Raw genomic sequence first — 6188 nt, forward strand, 5'->3', positions numbered from 1 at the left:
ATTAGTTACCCGTTTCTGTGTATGAAATCGCCTTAAAACATAGTGGCTTGAAAAGACAACAGTCACTTATTTTCTCAAAATAAATGCCATGGGTTGGAACTTCAAGGTAGCTTGATTGGACCATTCTGGTTTGTACTCTCTTAAGGTTTTAATAAGATGTTGGCTGGGGCTGCAATCATTTGAAGGTTGAATGAGGTTAGAGGATTCACTTCCCAGGCGGCTCCCTCACAGAATTACAATGTCGTGAGCTATTGGCAGAAAGCCTCAGTTCCTCCTTATAGGATCTCTTCACAGGGCCACTTGAGTGTCCTTATGGCAGGGAAACTGGCTTCCCCAGAGCAAGTGGTGAGAGAGAGAAGGGGGAGGGGAGAGATTATACCCCTTTTTTACTTAGCCTTCAAGTCTCCTAACTTATTTCCATTATACTCCATTGGCCAGGGTATCTCCATGTCCCCACCCAGATTCAAGGGAGGGCACAGACCCCAGCTTTTGGTGGGATAAGTTCTGTTGCAGTGTGGATAGATAGGAATATTGGACTGGATTTATCATGTGAAATTTGCATTCCCTCACTCACCCCCAACTACTTTCTACAAGAAGGGCCAGGAGACCCTCTCAACTGAAACATTGAGAAATAAATGAGGGGAGAACCTGGACCCTTAAAAAGTGTGTGGTTGCTCTCCTGTGGAATAGATATGATATTACTGGTAAACATCGTTGAGACGGGCTCCATGATTTATTATTTTTTTTAATTTATTTATTCATTCATAGAGATGCAGAGAGAGAGAGAGGCAGAGACACAGGCAGAGGGAGAAGCAGGCTCCATGCAGAGAGCCCGACCTGGGACTCAATCCAGGGTCTCCAGGATCATGCCCTGGGCTGCAGGCGGCGCTAAACCGCTGCGCCACCGGGGCTGCCCGGGCTCCATGATTTAAAGGGGGAAACAGGAACCCTAGAAGAACAGCAAACAAGTGACTGCATTTATTTTATTATTTTTTTAAGATTTTATTTATTTATTCATGAGAGACACACAGAGAGAGGCAGAGACATAGGCAGATGGAGCAGCAGGCTCCCTGTGCAGGAGAGATGCGGGACTCAATCCTGTGACTCTGGGATCACAACCTGAGCCAAAGGCAGATGTTCAATCACTGAGCCACCCAAGTGGCCCAAGTCGCTGCATTTAAATACCAAAGTCAATGTGGGCCCACCTACTGTAAAGGGCAGCACAGATGTACCAGTAATAAGAATGCCTTGAGCTTCAAAGATCTTTAGTGGTGATGAATTGATTTTGGTGTCCCTAGGAAGACAAAAGATAGCCTACTAGAGTACTGCTGACTTATCTAACAAGAAAACTCTAGTCTGATAGCCTAAAACCTAACTTGAGTAACCACAGTCATGACCACTCATTGAATCTCCAGATAGAAATCAACTATGAGATCTAAAGTCCTTAATTGCAGGGAACCTGGGTCTTCTTGAGGAAGTACACATGTATAAATGTGCATATGTAAAATGTACATAAAATTACATATTATAAACATACAAATAATTGATGTACATGTTCTAAATCTTTCTCAAAACTTTCTCCAAAAGGACTTGAAACCATTTGTCAGAGAGACAGTGCATTGGGGAGATGGAAATATCTAGACCTTTGGGGACTTACTAGACGCTGGCTCTGAATTGATTTTAATTCCTAGGGACCTCAATGTGACCGTTCTCACACGTCAAGTTGAGGGCTTATGGTGGTCAAGTGCCCGAGTCATGGTGGGATTGACTGGCCTACAGACCCAACCAGTTATGTCCCAGTTTTTAGATGTATATTAGGAATAGATGTACTTGGCCCCTTCAGAATCTCCAAATTCATTCTGACCTGTAGAGTAAGGGTCATTATGGTAGAAAGGACTAAATGGAGGCCTGTGACATGTCCCCTCCCTTCCAACATAGGGGAAATATAGAGATGGAGCTCATCATCAAAAGATTAAAAGATACAGGGGGTGTGATATTCATCACCATTCAACTCACCTGTCTGGCCTATGCAGAAAATGGGTAGATCCTGGAGAATGTCTGTAGACTCTTGTAAGTTTAAGCAGGTGGTGATTCCAATTACAGCCACTATCCCAGATGTAGGATCTTTACTTGGACAAATCGACAGAGCCCCTGGCACTTGGTACACATCTGTTGACCTAGATAAAGCCTTTTTCTCCATACTAATGTACAAGGGCCATCACAAGCAATTTGCTGCTACCTGGCAAAGCCAACAGCACACCCTGACATTCTTGCCTCAGGCCTTTGTCCATTCTCCTGCTCTCTGCCATAATATGGTCCAGACAGAGCTTGGTCACTTTGACAGTTCACACGACGTCAGCTGACATGCTGATTGAATCTGATGAGCAAGAAGGAGGCAGTTCCTCTAGATGCCCTTACTAAAGCCACGTGTACTTGAGAGGGATGAGAATAAATCTCACATAATTCAGGTGTCCACCACTTAATTGATGATCTTGGGGGTTCAGTGGTCTGGGGCCCATCAGGCTTTTCCCCCTATGGTGAAAGATAAATCACTGCTCCTTGCACCATCTACTAGGAAAAAGGAAGCACCGTGTTTGATTGGCCTCTTTGGATTTCGGAGGCAACATATACTGCATGCGAGTGTGCCTCTTTGACCAACCCACACAGTCTCCAAGTAGGTTGCTAGTTTTGAGTGGAGACCAGAGAAAACGAACATATTACAGCATATTTGACTGTAGTGCCAGCTCCCCTACCATATATATTATGTGTTGACCTATCATAATCAAAGAATTATCAAACAGCCAATTGAAGCCTAATACACTTTTACAAATTCCAAGGGACAAAGTTAACTGAGTTTCGAGCAGCCTTCAAATATGATTTCATAATCTGCAATTTATTGCTATACTTTGGCCTCCAATACTTTTTATTAATGTTCCATTTTTCTCCCGGTCCAGCAGTCTCAGTGTCATTCTTAATATTTCTGCTTTAATTGGGGCTGTCAGTATTTATTTCCTTGTGATTAGAGATGCAAATCCCCTCAGCCTTCCTTGGCAGGTGACTGAGGCCCTGTCTAATTCTTCTTCTGGGGACAGACTTCCAGAAGAGACTGAGAACTCACAGCTAAGAAAGCCAGTGTTTGGGGAAAAAAAATGGCGTCAGAGAAACCCCCTTAGTGGTAGCTATTATGGAGATAGCTGAGCAACAGGGGGCCCCTGCTTAATATTTCCTGTTCAATGGCACCTCTGTGTCCTGATGCCAGTGCTGTGGAGATATGGAGGGGAATATTCATGCAATTTACTTTCTTCACATTCACTCAACAAATGTATTTATTGAGTACCCACTCTCAGCTCAAGACTTTTATGTACCTTGCTTCCTACCATCTCCCCTGGAGCGCAAAGAAAACAGTGTAGGACCAGGCCCTTGGGGGAAGGACAGGTCATAATAAGTGATTGCGGTACTAGCAGGTCAATGTGAGCACAGGTGGTTGCCCTACCCAGGCAGCCACAGAGGGCACAGACAGGGGAGGGACTATCCTCCCTTGCTGCTGTGAGGTCATGGTTGGTTTTCTGTGGGTAAGCCTCACGGCTCAGCTACCTGGCTACGAGAGGACACACCTTCTCACCAGGGCTCTAGTCTCAGTGTAGCATCAAGACTGCGGCCTTGGGACGCCTGGGTGGCTCAGCAGTTCAGCGTAATCCCAGGGTCCTGGGATCGAGTCCTGCTTCTACCCTCACCTAGGAAGCCACATAACACAAGGGATCCAAATTTAAACCCCAAACATTTCCAAGGAGGGAGTGGAAGGAAGTAGCATCCTATGGTCTTGCTCTTCCAAGTGGGCCCACTGACGAGCACCAGCAGTAGCACCTGGAAATGTGTTAGGAATGCAGAATCTCAGGCCCCACCCTGGGCCTCCAGAGTCAGAATCCACATTCTGACAAGACCTCCAGATTTCTATGCACAATCAAGGTTTGAGAGCGCTGACTTGGGGCCACCTATGTGGGTAGGGAGCAAAGTGCCAACCGATGTCCCCTCCCTAATTTCTTCGTATACACCCCCTGCCCCCTTCTTAGATACTGTACTGCTGTGGGAGAGAGGGACTTGGTCATAGCACCTAAGGAGGAGGTGAGAGAAGCAGCAGCTCTCCAGGAAATGCATTTGGCCCATGGTAAAGCCAGGTGGGTAGGTCAGGTTCCAGAAATCCTGAGAGGGTTGGGGTGCAGGGCTCTGTTGCCCTGGAACTATCCTCTGGAAGAGGAATTTCTGACCTGCTTAGCGGACACCCTTGTCCCACACAGAGGTGAGAAAGCTGCTCTCAAGTCCATGAGCAGCAGCCCTGGCCGCCCATCACAGTCACCTGGGCGCATCGCCGAATGCAACACCTGGTCCCACCTGCAAAAAGACCCTCTTTCAAATGTGTGGGTGGGAGCCCAGAAACTCGGATTGTTCAAAGTGCCCAGGAAATTCTCAGGACTGGAAACCCCTGATGATGAGAAATTTAGAACGTGAAATATAGAAATTTAAGTTAGAAAACCCCTAGGCCTACCCCAGCTGCTCCCTTCCCACCACTGGGATCTCCCCTCCCCCTCTCCCTAATTCCCTCCCCACTTGGCAAAAGCTGGAAATGGCAAGAGACAAGGGAGAAAAGTGCTCCCCAGCGCAATGGAGGCCCCGTGGACTTGGGTCCGAGAAGCATGAGGCCGTGCTGAAAGTTGCACAGTGAGAGGCATTTCTAACAGGAAAACCCATCAGAGCCCTGGGGAAGGGAGGACAGGGTGGCTCTCCCTGCCGTGTCCCCGGGGAGGCCCAGTCTGGAGCTGGGAAGAATTACAGGTGGCTGTCTGGAGCTCCACTCCTGCACAGTTTCTTATCTTTTTTTTTATCTGAAACTGTTTGTTTTTCAAATTTCCGCTTAAATCCCTTAATCTCCATTTTACATCTTACCTGTCAGAGTCCCCACTGGGATTCTCATTTTGTGAGTTCCTAGCAGTTGCTGGAATGATACAAATTTGTTATTTCTTTCACCAATTTGGATCACAACTTTATCCTTGGCCAATCCATCAAAAATTACTTCAAGTGCATTCGTAGAGTGTGTGTGGAGGGGGTGGCTGCAGCCAGGGAGGCTACACCCACCGAAGGAGAAATTGTGGGTAGAAACTTGGTAAAGAGCACCGCGTAGCAATCCCCGTTGTTGAATCAAAGCGAATGTGATTCCATAGGCCTAGGGAAGGCCCTCTTGTCTAAATTTTCCACCTCCGGGCTCTCATCTGGGAGGAAGTGTAGACATGTCTAAGAGAGACCGTCCACGGGAAGGATATGGTCAGACTGGTCATCTATGAAGCAATAGATTGAAGAGATTCTTTGAAAATAGAATCCAAAACCGCAGTTTATTCCACTTCATTTCTGAATAGCCAGGACTACTTATGATGACCTTTAAGGTAGCAGCCAACCTTACTCTTGATGGGCCAAAGGCAAGCCACAAGCAAATGCTTGGAAAACACCAACTTTCTACATACATGGAAGGAAGCTCTTTTACGGGTCTTTGCTTGGCTTTAAAATGCTTCACAGTTGTTCACTTTCTATCAGTAGTTGGAAAGTAGGGGCCCTGGGTGGCTCAAGTTGGTTGAGCCTCTGCCTTTGACTCAGGTCAAGATCCTGGGGTTTTGGGATGGAGCCCCATGTCGGGTTCCCTGCTCAGCAGGGAATCTGCTTCTCCCTCTGCCTCTGCCTGCTGCTCTCCCTGCTTGTTCTCCCTGTCTCTCTTTATTTCCCTCTGACAAATAAATACATAAAATCTTTAAAAACAAAATTGCAAAGTAGAGGGGCGCCTTGGTGGCACAGTCAGCTAAGCATCCTACTCTTAGTTTTAGTTCAGGTCATGATCTCAAAGTTGTGAGATCGAGCCCTGCATCAGGCTCTGTGCTGAGGGTGGAGCCTATTTAGGATTCTCTCCCCCCTCTCTGTCTCTGCCTCTCCCCGACTCAAAAAAAAAAAAAAAAAAAGGAAAGTAGAAAATATAACATTGCAAGCATAAAAACATGAAAAATGGTCTTTTAGTGCTATTTTCCATTTTTGGTTTCCATGTTGACTTGAAAAGGCATCTGGCCTATGTACAATGCATGAAGTAGGACCATGAAGCTTAGCTTTGCACTCACAGGGATGAGATTATCCCATTTGAAGGATGATTTATT

General features: G+C 46.4%; 1 long non-coding RNA gene across 1 annotated transcript; it reads right to left on the reverse strand.

The window, feature by feature from the left end:
• Positions 1 to 1035: 1035 nt before the first annotated feature.
• LOC140612716 (uncharacterized) lies at positions 1036 to 5747 on the reverse strand. The gene is made up of 3 exons (XR_012013895.1): positions 4942 to 5747; positions 2017 to 4480; positions 1036 to 1294 (listed from the first exon to the last, which is right to left on the reverse strand). It is a non-coding gene; the product is annotated as an uncharacterized lncRNA (long non-coding RNA).
• Positions 5748 to 6188: the final 441 nt, after the last annotated feature.

The sequence above is a fragment of the Canis lupus genome, chromosome 1, assembly GCF_048164855.1.
Source record: "Canis lupus baileyi chromosome 1, mCanLup2.hap1, whole genome shotgun sequence".
NCBI classification, from domain to species: domain Eukaryota; kingdom Metazoa; phylum Chordata; class Mammalia; order Carnivora; family Canidae; genus Canis; species Canis lupus.